The 15,575-nt window shown below is 50.0% G+C and overlaps 1 protein-coding gene across 1 annotated transcript in view; it reads left to right on the top strand.

Annotated features, from left to right (window-relative positions):
- Positions 1 to 13,622: 13,622 nt before the first annotated feature.
- Gli2 (GLI family zinc finger 2) overlaps positions 13,623 to 15,575 on the top strand; it is a 227,555-nt gene continuing 225,602 nt past the window's right edge. Inside the window, 1 exon segment of the mRNA XM_051147255.1 lies at positions 13,623 to 13,773. The gene's annotated coding sequence lies outside the window, so the exon portion shown is untranslated.

Here is a 15,575-nt window from a genome sequence, read left to right as displayed (position 1 = left end):
TCGGAGGCTGCAGAGCAGTAGAAGGAGAAGACACAGCCTTGGAGCCATCCTGACTTCTTGCCCTCGTGCCAGGTCCACCCTGGGTGCCCCAGAGAGGGGTCTGTGAAGGTGGGAGACAAGATGAGGAACTAAATCTGGGTAGGCTCCTTCAGAAGCGGCAATACGTGGCCAGAAACCCCGTTTGCCCAAGCCTTTCGGACACTCTGGGAAAATAAGGGTGATCTATTCTCACCTCCCACCCTGAGTCCCTGTTGGACTCACAGACAGGCGCATGCGCAGTTGAGTGTGTGGCCCTTCCCTTCCCTTGACCTCACCCACTCCCTGTAGTCTTTCTGATGAACGCAGACCGGATCCTGGCCTTTGTAACAGACAAAACTTACTTCCTTGCCAAACTTCAAGGCCAGTAAAATACACTCAGGACAGAGAATCGCAACGCAAGAAGCCAGAAAAGTCTATCGTAAGCCTCTGAGGAAGAAAGCAGCCCCAAAGCTACGGGGCTTCCCAAGGACACACAGACACTACAGCCAGGCTTAGACCTCATGTGGAGATCAGAGGACGACATAGAGGAGCTGGATCCCGTTTTCCACTTCGTGGGCCCTGGGAATGGAACCTGGGTTGTTAGTCTTGGCGGCAGGCGCCTTTATCCCCTGAGCCATCTCGTCAGCACTATTCGTTTTTCCACATGCGCAATAACAAACAGCCACAGATTTCATGGCTTAAAAAGACACAAATGTACACAGCTCTACTGTCTGAGGATCAGAAGCTGAGCGGCGACCTAACCAGATAACGCTGGGGGATCAAGCTGAGCCCAGAGCCCTGTTTTGAGGCTCCAGTGGAGGAAGGGCCCCTCCCTCTGTGGGCTGCTGGCAGAAGCCCGGTTTCTGGCAATTGCCGGAAAGCTTTGTTTTCTTGCTGGCTGTGAAAGAGAGTGGTTTCCAGCTTCCAGAAGCTGCTCCATCTGTAGCCCAAGGCCCTTCCTCCATCTTCAAAGCCAACAATGGGGGCTGGAGAGATGGCTATGTTGCTAAGATGTGGTTGTCTTGCAAGCATAAGGACCCAAGTTTGATCCCCGACTCTCCCGTAAAAAGCAGCTGTGGTGTCTGTAATACAACTGCAGGGGCCTGGAGACAGTGGATCCGTGCAATCAATGGACATCCAGCTTAGCCTAATTAATGGATAAGCCCCAGGTTCTAGAAAGAGACTGTCTCAGAAACTAAGAGCAACACCTGAGGTTGACCTTTGGGATGTACGCGTAAGCGTGCGCGCGCGCGCGCACACACACACACACACACACACACACACACACACACACACACACACACACACGGCATGGTGTACACAGAAAGAACCAGAGCAGTTCCCAGCTTCTAGAAGCTTCCCTAAGGCAAGGCCCTTCATCCATCTTCAAAGTTGGCAGTGGCTATGGAGACCAGTTTCCTAACCCACTGTCCACCCTTCTCTTCTACTTCAGAGACTGGGTGGAGCCCAAGCTCTCCTTTTTAAGGACCCAAACTTAATCAAATCAGCAGGGTGCTTTTGTCATGTGTGTGTGGGGGACTACAAAACACAGCTTTGCATTTCTTTGCCACCACACTGTCTATGCCACCAAAATCAACTTGGAAGACCTCTCTCATTCTCTCTCCTTCCCCCCCCCCCCCACTCTGAAGCAGGATCTCATGTAGTCCAGGCTAGCCTCAAACCTGCTATGTAGCCAAGAATGACCAGGAACTCCTGATTCTCCTGTCTCCACTCTCCAAGTGCCGGGATTACAAGGGTGCACCACCACTCCTGGTTTATAAAGTGCCGGGATGAAACCCATGCCTTGGCACAGACTGGTCAAGCACTCTACCAACCCCGAGCCACCCTTCCACCCTTCCAGTCAGTTTAGACACTATTTACCAGGAAACAGTTTCCGGTCCAACAGTTTGAGGGCTCAGCCCACCAAGACTGTCACCCTTCTCCAATGTCAGATGTAAACCTGGACCTCTGGGACCTCTGATTGTCTGGTAAAGGGTGGGGTTCCCTCTCACTGGGTTCAACTCATTCGCTAGAAGAGGCAGTGCCTTAGTGGTAAAGCAGTGTCCCAGCCTGTGTGGGCCTGGATTCCATTCACAGCAGAGAAAACAAACCGAAACAAAAACCAAGATGCCCCCAACACATGAAACACATGAAACAAACAAAAGTCAGTTTGTAAGAGTGGCTCCTTGAGCCGGGCGGTGGTGGCACACGCCTTTAACCCCAGCACTCGGGAGGGAGAGGCAAGTGGATTGCTGTGAGTTTGAGGCCAGCCTGGTCAACAAAGTTAGTCCAGGACAGCCAAGGCTATACAGAGAAACCTGTCTCAAAAAAAAAAAAAAAAAAAAAGCTCCTGGAACTGTCTGACATCTTTTTATAAGCAGGGAGCTGGGGTTGAAGTGGCTCAGTTTGAGAGAGCAATGACTAGCATGCAGGCGGCTCTAGCGGTGATCCCCAGCACCACACATAGCAGATGTGGAAGCTCACACCTATCCTGCCACTAGATAAGCAGAGGCAGGGGAATCATTCTCAAGTCTACAGTGACCTGGAGGCCAGCCTGGGCTACATGACCATGTCGCAGAAGAGGATGCTCTCCTCCAGGAAGTGGGGGAGCAAAGGGAGACCGAGGAAGGATCAGGGTCTCAAAGTTCCCTGTAAGGGATCTATGGAAAGGTCTCCAGTGATCTGATTCCCACTAGCCCTGACCTCCTAATGTCCCACTTTCTCTCCACAGAGTCCCAGGCTCCTGCCTCAGCCTTCAACATCTGCACCTTTGGGAGACACTTATCCAAACTCTATCAGGGACCTTTAAAAGCCCCCCCCCCCCCGCCCGAGGTAATCCTAAGGTTTTGAGAATTAAGTTCCAAAACCCGAGTTTGGGCTGTGTAAACACTGGTCACCACAGCAACATTTGCTCACTTACTACAGTTGATCACTAGCTTTTGCTTCACTAGAAGTGGGTGATCGGCTCCTCCCCTCTCATCTGCATAAAGCGACCATGGCACTCTCCATGAAAATAAGATAGAGAGACTTCTCCATGAAAATAAGATAGAGCCGGACTAATTGATAGCTCAACAGGACCTAGAACCAACCCAGGAGACAAGCCTCTGGGCCTGCTGTGAGGGCGCTTCCAGATTGGGCTGAGACCCTAAATTGCAAGGGGGACCATTCTAAGGGGTGGGACCCTGGGATGAATAAAAAGGAGAAGGGAAGATGTGATGGCCGATCTTGGTTGTCAAGTTAAGTTGACCACATCTGGAATCAATTAAAACTCAAGCACCTGGCATGCCTCAAAGGGATTTTCTTCTTGTTTTCTCTCCAGCGTTTTTGTTTATTGTGTATTTATTTTATGTGTATGGATGTTTTGCCTGCAGGTATGTCTGCGCGCTGCATGCATGCCTGGTGCTCAGTGGTCATAAGACAGCACTGGAGGCCCTGGAACTAGAGTTGCAAGCAATTGAGAGCTTCCATATGGGTGCTGGGACCCCAACTGAGGTCCTCTAAAGAGCAGCCAGTGCTCTTAACCTCTGAGCCATCTCTCCAGCCCCAGGAGGGATTTTTCTTGTGGAGATCATTTGAGGTGAGAAGACCCACTCTAAATCTGGGCCACACCTTCTGATGGCAGCCCACTTAAAAGGACATTTAAGAAGGAAACTTTTCGCCTCTTTATTTCTTACCCTTACTTTCCCTGGCAAGTTCATCTACCCTGTCGCTGAAGCATCCCTTCACCGCCAACGGTATTAGAATCTACTTCTTCAGGATTCCAACATAGACCAACAGCTCTGTAGGAATCCTCCAGGGCCCCAGCACCAGGTCAGGCCTGTTGAGACGTCTGGATTCTTGGCCTTTCAGTCAGGAGACAGCCATGGTTGGGCTAGGCCAGCAACATCCCGTGAGCCGCTCTAATAGACCTCCTTTTGATATATTTACATTTATTCTACCAGTTTAGTTCCTTTAGACAATCCTGACTAATGTAGGAGCCAACATTCATCTCCCGCTGTTTCCGGACTATGAACATAAAAGTGACCAGCTGCCTCAGCTCCTGCCACCACTGTTGACTGTAGTGTGAGCTGTAATGAATCCTCCCTCCCTCCATCCCCTCCCTCCCTCCCTCCCTTCCTTCCTTCCTTCCTTTCTTCCTTCTGTTGCTTTGTCAGCCATTTTGACACAGCAAATGAAAAGAAATTGATCCCAATTAAGAAACAAAACAAAAGTCACTGTTGAAATGTTCAGACATTTCCAGTACAGGGAGAGGTACACCCGCCCTAGTTTGCTTTCTGTTTCTGTGATAAATACTGGGATCAAAAGCAACTCGGGGAGAAAAGGGCTTATTTGGTTTATACTTTCAGACCACAGTTTATCATCGAGGGAAGTGACGTAGGAGCTCAGGGCAGGAACCTGGAAGCGAACTGAAGCAGAGACCGTGGAGAAATGCTTACCGAGGGCTCTTTATGGCTTCCTGGGCCTGAGTTCTTACACCGCTCAGGACTGCCTGCCCAGGGGCGGCCCCACCCACTGTGGGTTGAGCCCTTTGGCATCCCTCAGCAATCAAGAAAATACTCTACAGATACGCACACAGACCAGTTCGGAGGCAGTTCCTAAATTGAGAATCCCTCCTCCCAAGTATGTCTAGGGAAGTTGTGTCAACTTGACAAAACTAACCAACATAACGTAGACACCTCAGAGTCACATTTGGTATTAACAGCTCCTGGCTGGTCTGATTTCACCTCTACGGCCACCCACACCAGGATACCCGATATTCTAGAAGCCATTCCCCAGGTATTTGGTATCTCTCTTGGATCAGAGCTGTAAAAAGCAGCAGCCCCAGGCTGGGGTGAAGCTGGGTGGCAGAGCCATTGCCTGGGGTGTGTAAGGCCGAGGGCTCTGTTCCTGCCATGCAAGAACTTGCCAACTTCCAGCTCGGATCTCCTGAGCAGCTGGGCTGACAAAGCTGTGTCACAAGGGCCCATGACGCTCCATCTGAGAAGGGAAACTTTTCAACTATTTGGTTTGGTTGGTTGGTGGTGGTAGTGGTGGTGGTAGTTGTGTGTGTGTGTGTGTGTGTGTGTGTGTGTGTGTGTGTGTGTGTGTGTTCAGTGTTGGGATTAAAGATGTGAGCCACTGTCCCAGACCAATTGTTTTGTTATGGTGAGGTGAAGATAGAGAAGGAAAGGGGAGCAAATGCTTTTTCTCTTTCTTTCTTTCTTTCTTTCTTTCTTTCTTTCTTTCTTTCTTTTCTCTTTCTTCTTGGTCTTGGAGCTGTGACTCAGGACCCTACACACGTTGTGTAAGTGTTTACCCTGAAGGACACCTCTTGCCTTTGTTCCTTGGTCCCCTCCTTCACCCACCTTAGGCCCCACCCCACCTCCAGCTTCTGCTTTCTTCTTTTTATTCAGGCTAGGATCCTCCCATCTCAATGAACTCCCAGGCAAGCCCATTGGCTAACCCAATCCGACCATTCTCCAGAGCTGTGCCTAGAGGCTTTTCCAGTGAGTTTACATCCTCTAAAGCTGCCAATCAGTATTAACCTTGTACAATTCACAGCTAATATAAAACATCAGCATCATCATCATCATCATCATCACTGGTATTTGCTCTCTGAAATCCAATGTGTATTTTGCATCCAATTCTGATGTTCAGTCTTCATCAGATACGCATGGCTTGGGGCCAGAGAGATGGCTCAGATAGTAAAGGTACTCCTCACCAAATCCCGTGATCTGAGCTGGCTCTCCGGGACTCATGTGGTAGAGAGAGAGGAAGCCTCACAGACTGACTTCTACACCTGTGCTATGATACTTGTGAATACACGTAGACACACACCCCTACATAAAATAGATAAAACAGGAAAGACGCTAAGCCATCTTTCCTGCCCCTGAGATTATCAAAGGAGAGTGTTTTATTGGGGTCCACAGTTTCAGAGGTTGAGGGTCACTCGACTGCACTGCTTTGTTTTTTTTTTTTGTTTTGTTTTTGTTTTGTTTTCGAGACAGGGTTTCTCTGTGTAGCCTTGGCCATCCTGGACTCACTTTGTAGACCAGGCTGGCCTCGAACTTACATGATCCGCCTGCCTCTGCTTCCCGAGTGCTGGGATTAAAGGCGTGTGCCACCACGCCTGGCGGCTGCACTGCTTTTAGGCCTGTGACAATGCTGTACATTTTGGCAGAGCCTGTATAGTGGGGATACCATTTGTTTCCTGCTGTCTGGGACCCAAACACTAAAGCAGATACCGGAATCCTAATACCCTCCACTCCCCAGGATGTATGCCCAGTGAATTCTTCTCACTAGATTCCACCTCTTTTATTTTTTGTTTTGTTTTGTTTTGTTTTGTTTTTTAAGACAAGGTTTCTATGCGTAGACTTAACTGTCCTGGACTCATTTTGTAGACCAGGCTGACCTTGAACTCACAGTGATATGCCTGCCTCTGCCTCTAGAGTCCTGGGATTAAAAGCATGAGCCAGCACACCTGGCTGAGCTCCACATCTTAACAGTTTTCCCACCTCCCAGGTCACAAGGTGGAAACCAACACCTTGACAACTGGGCACTTGGGAGGCACTTAAGACACAAGATACCCCATGTGGACTGTAGTTACCACCATGCTATGAGTGACTCCAGTCTGGCCTAAATACAGAGATCCATGGAGAGCAGCTGATGGGAAGATCTGAGGTACCCTGGCCAACAGTTGGCATCAACCTCAGGCATGTGGCCATCTAAGTCTTAAGAAACTGTTTACCTTTTTATTTTATTTATAGGAACTGGCTCAATGGTTAAGAGCACTGGCTGCTCTTCCAGAGGACCCAGGTTTGATTCCGAGCACTCAAATGGCAGATCACAGGCTCTTATGGCCTCTGTAGACACTAGGCACACATGTGGAACACAGACATACATGCAGGCAAAACACATATACATAAAACAAAATACTTATTTAGACCATTTATTTTATTTGTAGAGCTAGAGTTTCGCTATATTGTCCTGGCTATCCTGGGACTCTCGATGTAGAGCCAATCCCGATTGGCCTGGAACTTTCTATGAGACTAGGCTGGCCTTGAACTCACAGAGATCTGCCTGCCTCTATTTCCTGAGTGCTAGGATTAAAGATATGCGCCACCATGACTACTTTGGTTATTTTTTTTTTTCAATTGGAGATGAGTCTCCCTCCTCTCTCTCCCTTCCTCTCTCTCTCTCTCTCTCTCTCTCTCTCTCTCTCTCTCTCTCTCTCTCTCTGTGTGTGTGTGTGTGTGTGTGTGTGTGTGTGTTGAGGTACATGTGTGAGTGTGCTCACTGAGCTCAGAAGAGGAAGCTGAATTCCCTGGACCTAGAGTTACAGGTGGTTGTGAGCTGCCTGATGTGGATACTAGGAAATCTAACTCGGACCCTCTGCAAGAGCAGTATGTACTCTTAATTGCTGAGCCATCTCTCCAGTCCCTCAACCCAGTCTTTAGTTGAGCCCTGGGTGCCAGCCAGCACCCAAGCCTTCTAATTGAGTCCCCAACACCATGAAGCAGAGTCAAACTGTCTCTTTCCTTGTCCAAAGCCTTGCATTTATGCTGTTGAGTTCTGGGTGATTTGCTTCTTGTGTGCCACTAGGACTTGGTAAGTGACAGAATGCATGGGTGACAATGGGCTCGCTGGAGTACAATGAGGGCTGGCAATGGCAATGGCTCAGCCAGTAAAGTGTTACCGGGAAAGCATGAAGTTTCTGGGTTCAATCCTTGGTACCCAGGTAAAAGGCTGAACGCAGTAGTGCACACTTGTACTCTCAACTATGGGAGACAGAGACAGGATTCCCCGGAGCTTGCTGGCCAGCCAGTCTAGCCTACTTGGTGAGCCCAAGTCCCAGTGGGAGACCCTGATTGGAAACACAGAGGTGGGGGTGGGGGCTGATGGGGTGGCTCAGCAGTTAAGAACATTTGTTGTTAGTGCAGAGGACCCAGGTCTCCAGCACCCACACAGCAGCTTAGAATCAGTCACCTGTAACTCTAGTGCCAAAGGATACAACACCCTCTTCTGGCCTCCCCAGGCACTGCACACATGTGGTACCCAGACCTACATGCAGGCAAACACACACACACACACACACAGAGAGAGAGAGAGAGAGAGAGAGAGAGAGAGAGAGAGAAGGGAGACTCATCTCCAATTGAAAAAAAAAATAACCATGTGCAGAAAATAAAATAAGTATATCTAAAAGTAACCCCTCAAAACAAACAAACAACCCCTCCCCAAATAAAGGTGGCTGGCTCCTGAGGACCAACACTGATGCTATCTTCTGTCCTCTATACATACAAACACTCCCCCCCCAAAAAAAGCAGAAGAAGAAGAAGAAGAAGAAGAAGAAGAAGAAGAAGAAGAAGAAGAAGAAAATAGACTTATCGTTGCGTAATGACGTCATACCTATTGTAGTACCTTATTGCAGTGTGTTACATTTGAGTGGCAGCTATGCACTAAAGAAAGCACACTACCAGGCACATAAAAAATAAGACATATAACACTGGGCGTGTATCTTAGTAGATAGCTAGCCCAGCATTCATGAAGTACGGAGTTTGGTCCCTAGCTATGCACCAAATCTACAATCCCAGAACGCAGAGGGTGGAGGCAGAGAATTAGAAATCCAAGGTTATCCTTGGTCACATAGTGAGTTTGAAACTAGCATGGTATCCTGTCGTCAAACAGTTTTTCCCCCACATACCCACCCCACACTCCCACACGAATGGAAGGGGATGGCAACATGGCTCTGAAGGCAACTGCACTTGCTGGCAGTCCCACTGACCTGCGTTTGATTCCTGGTACCCACATGGTAGAAAGAGACAACTGACTCTTGAAAGTAGTTCTCTGATGTCTAGACATGCTCTGAGGAACGGGTGAACTGCACACATACACACAAAACACATAAAAATGTAATTAAAACAAATGAATGTTTAAGAAAGGTTCGCAGGACAATTGTGCCACATCAGCAGCAGCCTCCCCCCAAAAAACACACATCCCCTGTATCTCTTGGCTATATCAAGAAGGTATGCCTAGCATTTGGTAGATATGGGCTAGGTTTGTGTAAGTACACTCTACAGCACTTGTGCCCTGATAAAAGCACCTCATAGTGATGGAATTTTAGAATGTATCTGTTAGGAAGAGCACAGCTGTGAATTGGGGACAGCTTCTCTTTGGGGCAGGGTTTCACCCATTTAGATGGTGTCTTAGTGTTCGATTGCTAAGAGGAGACATACTGACCAAGGCAACTCAGCTGCCTTGTAAAAGAAAGCATGTAAAAAAAAAAAAAAAAAAAACAAAACAAAAAAAAAAAAAAGAAAAGAAAAGAAAGCATGTAATTGGGACTTGCTTACAGCTTTAGAGAGTTAGGTCATTATCCAGGCAGGAAGCAAACAGGCATAGCTCTGGAGTGGTAGCTATGAACTTAACATCCTGATCCACAGGAAGCAGGCAGGGAGGGGGAGGAGAAAGAGGAGAAGAGAGAAGGGGAGGGGAAGGGGGAGGGGGGAGAGGGAGGGGGAGAGGGAGAGGGAGAGACTGGGTCTGGATGGATTTTGAAACCTCAAAGCCCACTCCCAGTAGCAGATGTCTTCCCACAAGGCCACACCTCCCAATCCTCCCCAAACAGTTCCACTAGCTGGTGACTAAGCATTCAAATCTATGAGACTACCCAGGACATTCTCATCCAAACCACCAAGAAGGACTAGAAAAACCTCTTTCCATTTTCCCTTCCTTCCCTTCACTTTCCCCAGGACAGGCCTGTCTGCCCGCCGGCCCCATGCTCTCTGAAAATGCCTTCCTTGTCTTTTGTCTTGCCTGGTTGTGGTTACATATGAGCTTGTAGCTGTGAGGAAAAAGCATAAGAAAGGAGGGATGCTGTGGCTGCTACTCACTGCGGTGTCAAGACACTTTGCACCTGCTACGTGGAAAGTAGCTGAGGGAACCCGAACTTGACTAAACTCATACCATGAGCATAAGATCTGGGCTGAGCACCCGCTGTCCCAGTGCCCACGAAGTCTTCCTCTGCCATAACAGCCTTACATCCCAGCCCCTTTCTTCCTCTTTCTGATGCCCCAACTTCTGACTCTCTAGAGAACGTAGGATGTGATGTTTGCACAGCTCTCTTTCAAACCCCAAACATTCCATCCTCACCTCCACTGCCACCCTCTTGCCAAAATAAGCCAGGGAAGTTTCGTGAGTGCCCGGGAGTCCAGCAGGAGTTGAGCTGCTCTGAGAAGAAAAACAGAGGGAAAAAAAAAGCAATCTCACCGAAGGCTGAAGGCTGATGTGTTTAAACTTCTCAAACTTTACAAAGAAACCAACAGAGACAAGCTGGTAATGAGGTCATCAGCTGACTCTGCTAATATTCCAGCCAGGAGAAATGAGTCCTGGTTTCGCAGGGCAGATATGAATGGGGTCATTAAATGCAGTCAAGGGAGGGAGAGGGTTCACTTTTTCTGTCTATGTTCTGAAAGCTCAGCAGGAGTAAAAACAAGCCGCAGGGAGGAGTGGCTGTCGGTTAGGCTGATAGGAAAAGGTCTCTTTCAGACATCTCCTTTTTTTTTTTTTTTTTTTTTTTTTTTTTTTCTTTATATGGATTTGGGGGGGAGGTGACATGTCACATGTCACAGGAGTCTGTTCATTCCCTCTTTCCCGTATGTGAGTCCTAGGGATCCAATCAGGTCAGGAGAGATGCATAGCAAGTGCCTTTGCCCTCTGATCTATCCTCATGGCCCTTTCTCCTATATATACTTTGGCTTCTGTATGGCTTTTTCTTTTTATTTTTTTTAAAAGAACAGGCCATGGCTGGCCTGGAAGTGGCAATGTAGACCAGGCTGGCCTCTCACTCTCAGCGATCTGCCTGCCTCTGGAGTCCTGTAACTAAAAGCATATGCTGCCTAACTCAGAGATTGAAAGAGAACTTGTCCTCCCGGGGAGCTCTTTAAACAGAAAGGTAAACAACTCACCATAGTTTCAGGAAGCCCCTGGAACTTACCAGAAGCACTAGGCTCCTCCTCCCTGCCAGAGTAAATCATAAAAAGGAGGAAGCTGAAGCAACCAAGGAAACTCTGAGGCAAGCCAATCCGCAAAAAAGTCTCTGGAAACCAGACCTGGTTTCTACGAAGCAGAAACTGACTGAACTTCCTGGAAGAGGTTTAGGCCAACTGAAGCACCCGGAAAGGATAGTACCCACCTGGCTAGGCTTCCTGCAGGCTGGGCAGTGTGCTCCAGGCTCCCAGCTTTGTGAGCTGTCAGCCATGCTGGGGTGGGCTTTGCTGATGCAGCTGTCTGTAAGTCACTCCTCACACATACTCCTGGGAGACTCCAGTGACAATTCATTGGTTCACCAAGTTGGATTTTGGTGGCAACTGTACTTTGGAATGTCGCCCCAGGAAAAGTTTTACATTTGAACACGTTACCAGTCTGCCCCTACCCCTGCACTCCGACCCTCCATTCTGGGAATCCTACTTTGAAGAAAATAAGATTAGCATTATACCTTGTATAAGTGTTGTGTTTTCTGCGTTTTTCCCCCCTCTAGCTCAAGAAGAAATTGTTGTCTCTCTCAGGCGAGGGGATAAGAAGGAAGGAAGGAAACAAGAAATGAAGAATGGGACATAATACTTGTCCTTTTGTTAAAAAGTAAAAAAAAAAAAAAAAAAAGTCAGAGAGCTGACCAGGCTGATAAAAGTGTTTGCTGCCAAGCCTGGGCTGAATTCTTAGGATTCACATGATGGAAGCAGAGGAACAGCTCCCTTCTGCCTTGTGACCTCATACTCTGTCCCACTAAATAAATAAGTAAATAAATAAATGTAATAAATGTGATAAAACTTTTAAAAATGTAGAACTCAGGGCCTTGGAGTGGATCTCGGAGGGAGAGCCCGTACATAGCATTTGGATGACCTAGGGTTCTATCCCATAAAGTAACTAAATACTGACTTAAAGAAACAAATATATAGATAAAGTTAGGGGAGGACCCAAGGTATAAAAAATTGTGCCATTCACCAAAAGGAATTCAGTGAGTAAAATGGGCCGTGAGGAACCAACTCCAAGGCAGGGTGGAATTGGGTCTGGAGTCTTGGGTCCCTTGCATTCCAGGCAGAAAGAGGGGCTGGAAGAAGATGCTATCTGCAGCCTCAACAGGGCACATCTATTTAACTGCACTATCCTTAGATTAGTGGCTCAGGGCTTGAACCCGTGGGCAAGTTTTGCAGCTTCCTCAGGCATCAGTCTTCCCACCTTTAAAAAGAGAAGGATACCCTATGATAGAGCTTAAATAATACAAAGGAACAGGAACACATGGATCTCCACAAACATCAGGAAGAAATACAAAAAGGTCCAGCAAGCAGCTTTCTAGGCCAGCTGAGAACCCCAAAGAGATGGCATGGGAAGTCACAGACATTAGGAGCCTGCTTGCTTTGGAGTGGACAGTTCTGGATTCTATGGAAGGCCCAGGGCTGCTTAAGCAAACGCTTTCACGCACAACCTCATCTACACTTTGGCCTGCAACTTCAGGGAGCCTATTTCTCCTCTCTCTGTTGTTGTTCTGTTCTGATTACTTCCATCTGGCTGCCGCAGCTTCAGTGGAGTCTCCGAAAAAATAAAACAAACCCCTCTCACTACAAAACATATGCAGCAAGCCCAAGGCTGGCTTCCCTTGTCGCAGTCAGGCTTTCAGATGGCGGCGTGAGCAAGCCGCGGCGAGGGGCGCCTGGGACCTCGGGCACCTGCACTAGCTGCCCTGGCGAGAACGGCCCGTGTTAATCCAGTCTCGCTTCCCATCCCACGTGTCTTCCTCCTGCCGCGGCGCACGGAGGAGCGGGGGAGTTTGCGGAACGGCCGGCGGAGGGCTGAGGGGGTTGGGAGGGAAGGGGGAGTTCAGATATTGAAACCAGCAGTCGTAGCGCCTGAGCTCCCGGAGCTCATCTGACTTGAGTTAGCAACCCCCCACTCCGGCGCCTTAGAAAAAGTGTTGGAGACTGGCGTGTGCTCTGGTCTCCTAGCTGGAACTTTCCAGTAGGAGTGCTTTATTTTCTCCGAACTAGGGTGGAAGAATCTACGATGTTCTCAGCCCCTCTCCTCCAGAGTCGCACGTCTAGGTCGTCACCCTCTCCCCCTTTCCGGGCCCCCCCGCCCCCCCCCCCGCCTGCCCCGACTCCCTAAGTCCCAGGGTTCTCTGGTCCTCAGCTGGAACTTTGCACGAGGGGTGCTTTCCTTACTCGGAACTGAAATGGAGGAGATTCTGTGATCGCCTTGAGCTATCTTCCTCCAGGATGGTGTCTGCTCCCCACGCCCCCCATCCCCAGGGGCGGGGTGCACTCGGCGGAGGCGGGCAAGCTAGAGACGCGTGGACCGGGGTGTGCCCAAGCTGAGCGCGCGGGGGCGCTGCGTCATCCTCGAGAAGCTGATGGATTGCAGGAGTGCCGGCGTTCGCCAGCCGAGGCAGCACCGCTCCGCGGACTTTTTTTCAAACTCCTCTCATCAATGAGACTTCGAGGAGGCGCGGGAGGCGGCAGCGGCTACAGAGGACGCGGAGGAAGGCAAGGAGGAGCCAGGGGAAGGAGCGCGGGCCTTGCGTGGCATTGCAGCCGCCCGGAGCTGCTGGAGGGGTGTCCTTAGGGACTGCCTCGGTCCCCTCCTCTGCCTGGCCAGCCCCGCCCCGCCGGCCCGAGCCCCTGCACTCGGCAGCCCCACGCCAGCCAAGTTGGGATGGGGCCCTGCAACCACTGCCCGGAGCCCTAGAGGCCACCTGCGTGCTAGAGGCAAACTTTTGTCTCCTCGGTAAAGTTGCATTGGCCTTCCCCTCTACCCTCTTTTTTTTTTTTTTCTCTTCTTCTTCTTCTTTTTCTTCTTTTTTTACCCCTTTGCTCGAGGTGGTGAAGCACTTCCTAGCCTGACCAGCCTCATTTGGGATGCTGTACGGTCTTTGGAATGTCTCTCGGCCGGTTACCGGAATCGAGATCGTGACACTGATTTTAGGGGTGCCAGAGAGGGCAGCCTTGATTGTTGCTCTGGTCCAGCTGCGGCAGGGCTTAAGGAGGATCTTGGGGCTCCACTTGAGGGGAAGTGCCTCTTGTTTTGGGGCTGCGCGGGTAGGCTGTTCTCAGGCGGGTAGCTCCGCACGGAGCCGGGAACTGTTTGAGACGACGTGGGGGCTGGGATGCGCCGAAGCTCCCTTAGATGGGCAGCTAGGAGCGCGCCGGCCGGACTGTGCTGTGTGCTCCAGCCGCCGCCGGCCACTTGGGAACTTGCAACTCCAGTTCTCGGTGCTACGAGTCCGGGTCCTGGAGCCTAGTCTTTTCTTTCTTCCTCTCTTCCTTCCCTCCTCATTGAACCTTGTTGCCCCTGCCCCCGCCTGTCTCTGGGCCTCCATTCTGGCTTCCTTACTTTCCTCTCTTACTCTAGGTCCCCAGATCCCCTTGACTTCCCGAATGGATCCACGCGTAATCCTTTGCCGAGGGATCGGTTCCCCCTACTTCTCACTTTCATCTTAGCCCCCCACTTAGCACCCCCCAAAGCAATCTCTCAACAAGTATATTTGCTGAGGAATTTGAAAAATCCACTACTGCAACTTGATCTGTGTGTGATGGATGAGGAGCGGCGCGGACAGAGTTGGGCGCCAATCCTATTAAGGGTTTAGAGAGAGGGGAGCGGTTTTTTTTTTCCTTCCCCGGGATAGGGGGAAGGGACCGTGTGCTTGAGTGAGTTCGAGAGGCTCCCGCCGCGCCGGAGCTGGAAGTCCACCCAACTCGGCATCTTTTCAACCGGGCAGTAATTGCTCTCATTTCCTAGGAAACCCGAGTTATAGAGCTTGAGGAAACTGAGGATGGAGCCCCTGCGCCTCACCTCGGGTAACCTGGCCACAGAGGCGCACTGAGGTTGTGGGGATCCCCCAGGGCGCCTTTCCTTCCAGGCTCTCTTGTTTTGTGTAACTTCCCGTAGTTCCAAGAACTAATCCTAGTTGAAGCAGGGGTAGGAAAGAGCTCTCTTGGTAGTCTGGTCCTTCCGAGGCTGGGAGGGGGTGCGTTCTATACCCCTCTGTTCCCCGGTTGCGGCGGCATCGTTCATCTTGCAGTTCAGCGGCCGCACGGTGTCCAGGGCCCCTTGCCCCTCCGCCCTCCCTGGGCGCGTGAAGGTTTAATCCCCACAGCTTTAGATAAAGGGAACAGTTGTAAAACGCTCATATGCTGTTTGCAGACGAGGCTCTGGGGGATGTTGGAGAATTTGAAAGTAAACGTTTCCCTCGCAAACGGCATAAAATAGTGTTTAAACAAATATTGTATTGGCATGCTCCGGGGGCTCGGTGCCAAAAACGTAAAGTAAATAAACTGTGAAATCCAAAATATACAGCATGGTGGGGGGATAGCGGGTGGAATGGGCGGGCTTGTCACAAGTCTCCCTGATGCTATCTGTTTGTTCTTGCCACCTCTCTTTGGAGCCCCCTCCCCGCCCATTTCCTCACCTTGGCTGCGGTTTACCCTGTTGAGTAGGCTTCCCTGTGTCTGGAGACTAACCCTGCCTGGCCTGTGAGCAGTCCCTTCGGGAGTTCAGTCGGCCTGGAAGCTGGGTGGAGGAATACACTG

This window comes from Acomys russatus, chromosome 6 (genome assembly GCF_903995435.1).
Source record: "Acomys russatus chromosome 6, mAcoRus1.1, whole genome shotgun sequence".
NCBI lineage: Eukaryota > Metazoa > Chordata > Mammalia > Rodentia > Muridae > Acomys > Acomys russatus.
Note: the sequence above shows the minus strand (reverse complement) of the source record. Positions and strands in the feature narration are given on the sequence as shown.